The sequence below is a fragment of the Chiloscyllium punctatum genome, chromosome 36 (genome assembly GCF_047496795.1).
Source record: "Chiloscyllium punctatum isolate Juve2018m chromosome 36, sChiPun1.3, whole genome shotgun sequence".
NCBI classification, from domain to species: domain Eukaryota; kingdom Metazoa; phylum Chordata; class Chondrichthyes; order Orectolobiformes; family Hemiscylliidae; genus Chiloscyllium; species Chiloscyllium punctatum.
Window position 1 is genome coordinate 58,281,421 of NC_092774.1, and position 12,096 is coordinate 58,293,516.

A 12,096-nucleotide genomic window follows, 5' to 3' on the forward strand; every position below is an offset into this window, starting at 1 on the left:
GGAGGAACTCAGCAGGTCAGGCAACATCTGTGGAAAGAGAATCAGAGGCAACATTTCAAAATTGTGTTTTCACCGACAGGTACTGTCAAACCTGCCGAGTTTCTCTTTTGGTCTCGTCTTCTCAGCAGACGCAGTCCCTAACGTGAGACATTAATTCAATTCCGAAACCCCTTCATGGAGAAGAATTCCGCTTGGGGAACATTTTCCTGACCCCATTAAAGGCGCACAGCTTCGAAGCCAAAGAAAGGCAGCCAACACACCGCCCCTGGGTGGGCTCGAACCACCAACCTTTCGGTTAACAGCCGAACGCGCTGACCAATTGCGCCACAGAGACAGGCGCGGTGGTGGGCTGCACCATCGCTTAGTGATTTTATAATTCAGCCTCGCCGCCTAGAATTACAATTGTCGTCTATCAGTTTTACTTTTCCATAATCAAGCCTGGGAGATGTGTTGTGGAGATACCGGGGACAGTCTGCAGACACATCCATGTCACGAGGAACGAGCTTTCTTACTCCGGGGCCGGCGCCCTTCCAGCCTTTCAGTGTTTTGCCTGTTCCCGAGTTCTCTCATTGGCTCGCAGGGGAGAAAGGGTTTGAATTCCTGATGTGCAGGAACGACAATTCTTTCAATGTCTCAGATCAGTTCATGTGCCGAGAACATCAGAGTCAACCTCCCGGCCTCTTCAACAAGGGGACGGTGTCTGGACTGTCTCTGCTCAATCGGACCGGTCATCTTTCATTCTCCTCTAAATCCGCTTCGCAAAGTGTTTCTAAAGGTTCACAAAGCTGGAGACTGGGATTTCTGTTTTGCTTCATGAACATTTGAACATTTTTCCATTTCCTAACTGACAATATTTTGCCAAAATCTATTCCAATTGTACGCCTTGCCTCATGTCCAGGGATGAGGAATTTCCATTTTGGGGAGACATTCCCAAGGTGGAGAATGTTCGCTTTGGAGCAAAGAAGGAAAACTGAGATTTCCTGGGGCTGTTGGTCACGATGGGAGAAGAAGCGGTGGGAATGGGCAGATTAATGATCAGAAGAACCAATTGCCACTGACCAGAGTCAGTTACCAGAGGACAGGGATTGAAGTTCTTGAATGAAAAGCAGCACTTGTGCCTAATAAACACAGAGAATACTGCAGAAAGCCAACGGGTCGAGCAGCATCTGTGGAAAGGGAAACAGAGCTGACGTTGTGAGTCTGGTACGTTGTTTGTTCAGAACCCGAGTTTCCTGCATGGCAATCAATTCCCAGACATGAGAAAACGGGTCTTTATTGAGACGGGTTTTGTGAAGTTTGAGCGATAATGCAACCAACAGGAAGTCATTTAAAATCGCCAGCAAAGAAAGCATAGCCAGCAGGTTACCACCCTGGGCGGGGGAGCCCCAAAGGATCTCTACGCCAACACCTTAAGTGTTCGGCCACAACTACACGCCCAAAGTTGTGGTCTAAACTTTCTCATGGAATAGTTCGAACAGGAAAGGTGAGTATTGGGATTGTCCTGTCCGCGCCATAGCCCCAACGTTTCCTGTTCCCCTGGATTTGATCAGGACAGAGGAGGCTGATGGGAGATCGAATTGAACTAAACACATTTATGAGAGATAGAGCGGCTGGGAAGGATCCATTCCCATGCGTAGAGAGATTAATAATCAGGGCCGAAAATAAGGAGCCACTTCAAGAAATTTGGGGTTCATTCAGTATGACTGTTCACAGAAAATTGTGATGAAAGTCTCTCGAGTTATTTTGATGAGAAGTGTTGATGATGCTAATACAATCGATAGGATGAACGTAGATTGGTAAATGTATTTGGAGCAGTCCTCGTTATAGCATCGCACTCTTGTTTCATTGATTCGACCCTCCTCATCTCTGTGTGCAGGAATTGCTCCCCAGCCTATGTCGCAACTCTGTAACAAAATGCATCAAAATCACTTAGTAAAGCCTGAGTACCAGATCAGGTCACAATCCAGTGGTTCCATGAGCTTTGAAAGTAACATAAAACGGACCATAGCAACGATTGCTCTGAGATAATCTGGGTGACGAAGTTTCTTAATTTCTTTCCTCGAAATGAATCACATCTTACTAATTTCAGTGTTCTTTAATATGGACTGGTATTAATTCCCATAGCACTTGACCGTTCTAATTCTGTGATTGAGCCATTTATTGGCCTCGAGACATGAGTAGAATCTGTCAATTTTCAAGTGCCACCGTTAACGCACAACTACAAACTTGTCTCCCGTTCACTCTCAGCTTTCCCTCATAACCGAGCAACGGGGACAGGAAGAAAAGGAACGGGAGTAAAAGTCAGTTTGAATATGATTAGATTGCCAGTTGAAGAAAGAGCGAATGTTCCGCACAAAAGCAAAGTTTCACGGGAACATTGCACAATATGGATATCAAACTCATGACCTCACAATAAAAATCTTTTGTTCTACTACTGAGGTATTCGAACATATAATCAGGGTGTGACCAGTTATTTTATCAAGGCAAAATAACTTCTTAAAATTTACGAAAATAAATACATTTATCAGCAGAAGTCCACAGCTTCAATGCTTTCTGCTCAAACCTCAGGTAAATCATTAAGATTCCACTTCCTTTTTGCTTCTTTCTCAACGTTAACATCCAGTTTCTTCAGTTTCTCTTATTGAAAGTAAAGTTGTTTGTCGTTTTTTTGCCTTTTTTTGAAAGCAAATTCGCTTCAATATCAACAAAACTGTCAGGCAAACCTGACACACAAACTCGCTACCACATATCCCCAATTCTCACTTTCAGATTTGCAAAGGTCTATAAAATAAAGTAAGCAGTTGAGCACGTTTAGAAAGTAGATGACTGACATTTATGGGTGAGTCGCTTGGGTCTTTGCCAACGCTGCTCGCAGGTTTCGTGATCAGGACATAATCTCCCTCAGTTTTGCTGAGCCTGTGCTTGGTTCATTGGGAGATTAGGCCCGGGTTGCAGTCGACCCCGACTTACGTTACATTGTTGTTTTTCACTGGCAGCAGAAGATTAGAGATTATAGGACCAGAACATTGCTGCTTTCTATTTTTTCCTGTGTCGTTCCATCTGGGACTGAGGAAAGCGAATCATTATCGGGAAAACAAGAACATTACGTTTCTAAAGATTCAAGTGCAGGAATTCAATCAGTTATCTGTTCTGTGACTGTGTTTGTCCGAATATTGGTATAAGATGTCTGGGTGTGTCTGTATTCGATATTTCAAGAACAAATAACTGGAGAATATTTTCTTGCAGATCGTGTCCCCAATAACAGGCCTGAAATGCGCAACAAGGAAACGGTTAAGATTATAGGAATATGAGTAGGCCATTTAGCCCCTCAAGTGTGTTCCAACATTCAAAGAAATCATGACTGATCAGAGGCCTAACTCCATTTATCTGTCTTTGGCCCATGTCCCGTAATACCTTTCCTGAACAAAAAAAAATCTGTTTCGGATTTAAAGCTGACAAATTATCCTGTACCCACTGCCGTTTATGTAGGATATTTCCAAACATCTGACAAACTCATTGTGTAGAAGTGCTGCTGACCATGTACCCTGAAAAGTCTGGCCCTAATTCTATAATTTTGCTCCATTTCGACTTACAACTATTTTGGTGAACAGCTGGACTTGCTGACTAAATGCACCAAAGAGTCTGAGATGTAAAAAAACAGTAAGATCACGAAACCCGAGTGTTAGCGAATTCCAGCTTCAGACTACAATTACTGAAATAGCAATTGTCCTTTATCAGTGTGACTTTACCAAAATAAAGGCTGGGACATTCATTGTAAACAGTCTGACCACAGACACTGCAGACACACTCATGTCACAGAAACCACCCCTGTGTGGGGATACAAACAGAGTGGTATGGCAGCCTGTCTGCAATTTCGTTCGTTTCACTTGCATTGTCACTTTTGTCTCTCTTTAGAAACACGAACTGACTGAGCGGAATACAGTCTTTCTCAGCCGTAATCATACAGTTCTTTTATAGCACTATCACTGCTTTAAGTATTGGTCGAGTAATTCGGGAACGAGGTTTAGAAGCCGATGGCTCTCACCGTGTTCAAATTTTACCAAATGTCTGCAGAAATCATTAGCCAACATCGGGAAAAAGTGCTTCCAGACATTCCTGAGGAATTTCGGGGTTTGATAGGCCTTGAACTTCAGTGGAAGGAAGGGAAGCCCCGATGCAGGGGCTGCCTGACCCTCTTTAAAAAACTGTCACCAGAAATTCCAGCCGCAACACGACGTCATAGGACATGCCCAGTGATGGCCTGCAGCTATTGTGACGCAATAATGATACTGGCCCCAGGAACAAGAATGTGTATTCGGCATGGGTCACGTGATACAGAATCCAAAAACTAGTTTTCAGAACATCTGCTTCTCATTCTGTCTCCCAGGACCCGGGCGGGTCTCCACTGGCGGATAATTACACCATTCTGTTTTTAAATTTGGCTCGAACACCCGAGTGGCCAGGGACAAGCATTACCCTCCTCAACAAAGGGGACAGAGATAAGAAGAACACCACCCTGAACTCCACAAGTGTGTAACCTCAACTTTCGACATTGGGCCAGTGTATCATTGTGATGATATTTAGTTCACATCTTCAAATATTTGTTGGGGTGGCAGGTGAGGAGGGAAAGCTGCAAAAGATGATACTGAGCGGATAGCAGAGGATGGCTTCTATCCATCAACCTCCGGTTCTGGGCCCAACACGGTCCCGCTGCAGCACTCTGCTATGCTACGCTACAGCCTTTCCAGAAAAGTTTTCAGCTTTTCATCTGGCGTGTGACATGCACGTTCGAGATTGTGCCAAAAGATCTTCACTACTCTCATGAAATATGCTGTTGCGAAGATGTATCGCTGTTGTGCAAATATTAACGTTGTCTAAATTATAACATTCTGCTTTTCGAACTGTGATTTCGCTCAGAACTACACACTTTCAAAAATCACCAAGTTCAAACGTAAACACAGTGCCCACAGAAAGAATTAGCCATCTCAATGTTTCCCAATGCAGGGCTGCCTGACCCTCAGGGAGGTTTCTTTGATAAACTGTGTCCAAGCGTTCCAGCCGCATGTCATTTGGCATGCACGATGACGGCCTGCAGCTATTGTAACACAATAATGATGCAGGCCCCGGGAACATAATATGAATTAGCCGTGGGTCACGTGGTAGTGAATCATTCAACGAATGTTATTCCATATCCAGGGATTTATTTGAGGGATGAGGTAAATGGGCAAGCGTTACACCCGGGGTTCACTCTTCCTTCACTCCCATCACCCGCCCATAGCCCCATGGCACTTTTTCCTGCAACGGCCGAAATTGTAACCCCTGCCCGTTTCCCCCACCCTCCTCAGTATTCAAGGGCCCGAACATACCTTCGACGTGAAGAAACACTTTACCTGCACTTACCACAGCCAATACTGCAGTCGATGCTCACAATGTGGTGTCGTCAACATTGGAGAAACGAAGCGGGTGACTGCTTCGCAGAACATCTAGGTTCTGCCCACACAAAGACCCTGAGCTTCCAGTTGCCTGCCACTTCAGCACATCACCCTGTTCCCTGTCCAGCATCTCTGTCTCAGGCTTGTTGCAGTGTTTCAGCAGAACAAATTTGCACTTGGGGACCCTACAGTCGTCCTCAATATTGAATTCAATAATTTTAGAGCATGAACTTCCCCATATCGTAGCCCCCGACCACGCACACAAGGCCTTGTTATCACGTAGTCTGCCAGTACACACCACCTATTATTAGCCCTTAACAATTTCCTTTAACACCTATTCACCCTCCCAGACAGATCGCTATCAACTCCTTTGTCTGTCCAACCATTCTTGTCTCACTTTGGTCTCTATCCCTATCTACCATTTACTCCGCCGCCTTCCTCCCACCCTCTCATCTGCATAGTAACCGACATTTTCCTAATCATCACCAGCTCTGTGGAAGGGTCACCGGATTCTTCTTCACAGAAGCTGCCAGACCTGCTGAGCTTTTCCAGCAATTACTGTTTTTGTTTCTGAAATACAGCATCTGCAGTTTTTATTCAGAAAGAGTTGCAAATTGGTTCGAGAGACAGAGTGAGAGAGTGAGTGAGACAGAACAGCCATGAACCGTTGGCCTCCGTTCTCAATCATAACATAAAATCATTGCAGTACGATCACTTCCCTCAACCCCGCGTCGTGTGGGCTTATGACGCAACGGGAGCGCGTCTACCTGCTGCTTTCAAGATTGCGCGTTTAAATCCCATCAGGCTCAGTGGGGTGCAATTTCTGCTGCTTCAAATCAAGTTAAATCTCAAGCTGCTGGTGTTGAGGCTGTGTAAGCATAACCTTTGGATAAATTGCCACCTTCTGTTGGTCCAACTGTCAGTTCACTCAGAATCACAGAATGTGTCACAGCCCACCTTTGCTCTGCTGATGCTCGAAAATGAGCAATGTACCTTTATTCGTATCGTAATCTTGCCTTCTCCCTGTAAATCTCTGCATTGTTACTTTGACCATGACCACCCCGAAATCCCTTTTGTGTCCATTGAATCTGCCTCTCTGTCACTGTCAGGCAGCCTTTCCTGATCCCAGCCACTCCCTCTGCGAAAACGTTCTACTTAATATCCGTTCTCCCCGTGTCTGCGTGGGTTTCCTCCGGGCGCTCCGGTTTCCTCCCACAGTCCAAAGATGTGCAGGTCAGGTGAATTGGTCATGCTAAATTGCCTGTCGTGTTAGGTAAGTGGTAAATGTAGGGGTATGGGTTGGTTGCGCTTCGGCGGGTCGGTGTGGACTTGTTGGGCCGAAGGGCCTGTTTCCACGCTGTAATCTAATCTTAACATCACTTTTCCTACTCTTCCCAATGACTTTTAGTCTCTTCCTATTCGCTTTCGATCCTTTCAGGCGTGAGAGCATTTTCACCAAAGCGGGAATCATACGCCTAGACCACCATACCATACACGATGGGCCCTCTCACCTCCCGAAGCAGCTGGGACTTGCTCACTGTGGAATACATTCTAGATTCCTCGAGGAATTATATGCAGCGAGAGTTTCCAGAACATCTGCTTCTCATTCCGTCTCCCAGGACCCGAGCTATCTCCATTGGTGGATAATTACACCATTCTGTTTCTGAATTGTTCTCTCACACCCGAGCGGACAGGTACAAGCATTATCCTCTACAACAATGGGAACAGAGAACAGGAGAGCACCGCATGTGCATCACCTCAACTTCCTATGTTGGGCCAGTATATCAGTGTGAGACATTTAGTTCGCATCTTCAAAGGCAAGACACAGAACATAGCACCAGTGTAGGGGAAAGCTGCTAAAGGAAACATCGAGAGGAGAGTCGAGGATGGCTTCGACCCATCGACTCCAAGATTAGTTGTGAATTTCACTGTTTGTTAATATTCCCAGATGCACTCCGATGTCCAGCGATACACGAATTCAAACAGCAAAGGCGGTAACTGTGCAGGTTCTCTCTCCCTCTCTCTCCTGCACTGTCCTCACCATGTGCTTCCTTTGTCTGCTCTTCTCCCTTTTAAAACAGCTGTTGTTTTGTCTTTTTTTTCCCAAAGTTCCAAAACAATGCAACAGCATATAAAATAGGAATTGCTGCTTCTGGAATTCGAGGAAATCACCTCCAACACCTAAAATACCTCAAAAAAAAAGAGCAGCTCTTACAGCCAGATATTTTTCCCATTCTCCATCTTGGATTACCCAGAATCCGGTTCCCCATGGGAGACTGATTAGCAAGGTTAGATCTCATGGAATACAGGGAGAACTAGCCATTTGGATACAGAACTGTTTCAAAGGTAGAAGACAGAGGGTGGTGGTGGAAGCTTATTTTTCAGACTGGAGGCCTGTGACCAGTGGAGTGCCACAAGGATCGGTGCTGGGCCCTCTACTTTTTGTCATTTAAATAAATGATTTGGATGCGAGCATAAGAGGTAGAGTTCGTAAGTTTGCAGATGACACCAAAATTAGAGGTGTAGTGGACAGCGAAGGGGGTAACCTCAGATTACAACAGGATCTGGACCAGATGCGTCAATGGGCTGAGGAGTGGCAGGTGGAGTTTAATTCAGATAAATGCGAGGTGCTGCATTTTGGGAAAGCAAATCTTAGCAGGATTTATACACTTAATGGTAAGGTCCTAGGGAGTGTTGCTGAACAAAGAGACCTTGGAGTGCAGGTTCATAGCTCCTTGAAAGTGGAGTCACAGGTAGATAGGATAGTGAAGAAGGCGTTTGATATGCTTTCCTTTATTGGTCAGAGTACTGAGTACAGCAGTTGGGAGGTCATGTTGCGGCTGTACAGGCATTGGTTAAGCCACTGTTGGAATATTGTATGCAATTCTGGTCTCCTTCGTATCGGAAAGATGTTGTGAAACTTGAAAGGGTTCAGAAAAGATTTACAAGGATGTTGCCAGGGTTGGAGAATCTAAGCTATAGGGAGAAGCTGAACAGGCTGGGGCTGTTTTCCCTGGAGCGTCGGAGGCTGAGGGGTGACCTTATGGAGGTTTACAAAATTATGAGGGGCATAGGTAGGATAAATAGACAGTCTTTCCGTGGGGTCGGGGAGTCCAGAACTAGAGGGCAAAGGTTGAGGGTGAGAGGGGAAGGACATAAAAGAGACCTAAGAGGCAACTTTTTCACACAGGGGGTGGTACGTGTATGGAATGAGCTGCCAGAGGATGTGATGGAGGCTGGTACAATTGCAACATTTAAGAGGCATTTGGATTGGTATGTAAATAGGAAGGGTTTGGAGGGATATGGGCCGGGTGCTGGCAGGTGGGACGAGATTGAGTTGGGATATCTGGTCGGCATGGACGGGTTTGACCAAAAGGTCTGTTTCCATGCTGTACATCTCTATGACTCTATGACTTCTGGGTTATGGGCCCAGCACGCTCCCGCTATGCCACTCTGTTCTGCTCCATGGCAGTTTTTTCCAGAGAAGTATTCAGCTTTACATCTGGACTGTAGCATGCATGTTCGAGATTGATGTCAAAAGATCTTCACTGTTGCCGTGTAATATGTTGTTGCGCAGACATAACGACGTTGTGCAAATTTAACTTTGTCTAAATTCCCACATTCTACTTTTCGAACTGTGATTTCGCTCAGAATCACACAATTTCAAAAATCACCATGTTCAAACGTAAACACAGTGCTCACAGAAAGAATTAGCCAACATCCGGAAGAAATTCTTCCAAACGTACCAGGGGAATTTCGGTTTGATGAGTTTCGAAATTTAAGTAGAAGGACGGGAAGTTTGCCTCGAGGTTGTTTAATGTGGAGATGTGTCCCACATGTAAACTGATAGTGGTTGGCCATCCCATGTTTCCCGATGCAGGGCTGCCTGACCCACAGGGAGGTTTCTTTGATAAACTGTCCCTAAGACTTCCAGCCGCTTCATGACTTCATGGCACACGAGATTGGGAAGGCAGAATTGCGGGAGATGGATCGGACCCGGTTGAAACAAAGTGCAGACTGGGTGACTGCTTCACAGAGCATCCATATTGTGTTCGCCAGAAAGATGGATTGTTATTCCCAATCGGTGATAACAAGTAGACAACAATTACATCAGGCAGCACTTGCTTTGCAATATCGTGCTCATAGATCTCACTTCCAGTTGAGCAAAGATCACTCAACTCCGGATCTCTTCATGTTCCTGGCACAAACATGGGGCAAACAGCTGAATTCCCGAGCTCTTAGCGATTATCCTCTACATTTACGTCCTATTTGACAGACTACTTTCTCAAGGAATCATAAACCTCGAGTCAATGGGCATCATAAAATATTTTTATCTCTGCCATAGTGGGTATTTACAAAGATCAAGCCTTCTGACCGGAGTAGATCATAACAAGGTGACTTTATTTAAGCTTGTACCACTTATGTGTGGTAGAATTCCGTAAGCCGAGCTTGGAGACGCTCTGCCATTTTCAGTGCAGACTGCATATTAGTGCACATTCTGTCTCAATAGTTGCATGCAATATTGGTGTAAAATAAAGTTTTTGTTCAAAGTTTGTGAGAAGATTTGTAGCTCGGGTACTCGTTGTTGTGGTTCTGTTCGCCGAGCTGGGAATTTGTGTTGCAGACGTTTCGTCCCCTGTCTAGGTGACAATCTCAGCGCTTGGGAGCCTCCTGTGAAGCGCTTCTGTGATGTTTCCTCCGGCATTTATAGTGGTTTGTCTCTGCCACTTCCGGTTGTCAGTTCCAGCTGTCCGCTGCAGTGGCCAGTATATAGGGTCCAGGTCGATGTGTTTGTTGATTGAATCTGTGAATGAATGCCATGCCTCTAGGCATTCCCTGGCTGTTCTCTGTTTGGCTTGTCCTATAATAGTGGTATTGTCCCAGTCGAACAATGTTGCTTTTCATCTGCGTGTGTGGCTACTAAGGATAGCTGGTCGTGTCGTTTCGTGACGAGTTGGCGTTCATGGATACGGATCGTTAGTTGTCTTCCTGTTTGTTATATGTAGTGATTTGTGCAGTCATTGCATGGGAATTTGTACACTATGTTGGTTTTGCTCATGCTGGATATCGAGTCCTTTGGCCTGGTGAGATGTTGTCTGAGAATGGCTGTTGGTTTGTGTGCTGTTTCTGAGTCCGAGTGGTCACAGTAGTCTGGCTGTCAATTCAGAAATGTTCTTGATGTCTGGTAACGTGGCTAGTCCTTTGGGTTGTGGCATGTCCCTCATTCCATTATCTTTCCCTTAGGTACCTGTTGATGAACTTGTGGGGGTATCCGTTTTTGGCGAATACATTGTAGAGGTGTTCTCCTTCCTCTTTTTGCAGTTCTGGGGTCCTGCAGTGTGTTGTGGCCCCTTTGAACAGGGTCTTGATGCAACTTCTTTGTGTGCGTTGGGGTGGTTGCTTTCGTAGTTCAGGACTTGGTCTGTGTGTATGGTTTTCCTGTATGCCTTTGTGGTGAATTCTCCGTTCGGTGTTCTCTGTACCATCACGTCTAGGAATGGGAAATGGTTGGATGACACCTTTGTAATAATTAAAAACACAGAAATAGAAAACACACACCGGATCATCAACGCCACACTCACAGGAATCAGATTCACTGGAGAGGAAGAAAAGGACAACATACTTTTATGCATTTCAAGACCTCCTCCTCTGTAATGTGGACCTTTTCCAACATGTCACCATCTATTTCCCCACATTCTATCTCTTCCATGCCCTTCTCCACGGTAAAAACTGATGCATCTCCTCCATTTACTGCAGCTCCACACAAAAGCCGCCTTGCTGATCTTTGAGGGGCCCTATTTTCTCCCTTTTTACCTTTTGTCCTTAATGTATTTATAAAAAACTTTTGGATTCTCCTTAACACTATTTGCCAAAGCTATCTCATGTCAGCTTTTTTCCCTCATGATTTCTCTCTTAAGTATGCTCATACTGCCTTCATACTCTAAGGATTCATTCGATCTCTGTCTATACCTGACATATGCTTCATTGTTTTTCTTAACCAAAATCTCATTTTCTCCAGTCATCCAGCATTCCCTACACCTTCTAGCCTTTCCTTTTACCCTAACTGGAATATACTGTGTCTGGACTCTTGTTATCTCATATTTGAAAGCTTCCCATTTTCCAGCAACCTGCGAACATCTGCCCCCAATCAGCTTTTGAAAGATCTTGCCGAATACCTGATTCTCCCACCAATTTAGAACAACTTTTAGATCTGATATATTATTTTCAATCACTATTTTAATGTTAATAGAATTGGGGTTGTTGGCCCTTAGGTTTTGCACCCTCTCCAGTAGGTGCATCCACATTGTGCATTAGAAAATTTCCTTATACACACTTAACAAATTCCTCTATTTGGCAGATAGGTAAATGGGCAGGAGTTATGTCTTGGGTCCACTCTTCCTTCATTCCCATCAACCCTAACCCCATTGCCACCCCAATAGTCCAACGGCACTTTCCCCTGCAACTACCGAATGTGTGACTCCAGACCATTTACTTAATCCCTCCTCACTATCTAAGGGACCAAACATACCTTCCAGGTGAAGCAGCACTTTACCTGCACGACCAACAACCCAGTCTACTGCATTTGCTGCTCACAATGTGGGCTCATCAACAATGGGGAACACGAAGCATAAACTGGGTGACTGCTGCACAGAACATCTACGTT

The 12,096-nt window shown here is 45.1% G+C and overlaps 1 non-coding gene across 1 annotated transcript; it reads right to left on the reverse strand.

The window, feature by feature from the left end:
• Positions 1–260: 260 nt before the first annotated feature.
• trnan-guu (transfer RNA asparagine (anticodon GUU)) lies at positions 261–334 on the reverse strand. Its single transcript has one exon. It is a non-coding gene; the product is annotated as a tRNA-Asn (tRNA).
• Between the last annotated feature and the right edge of the window lie 11,762 nt (positions 335–12,096).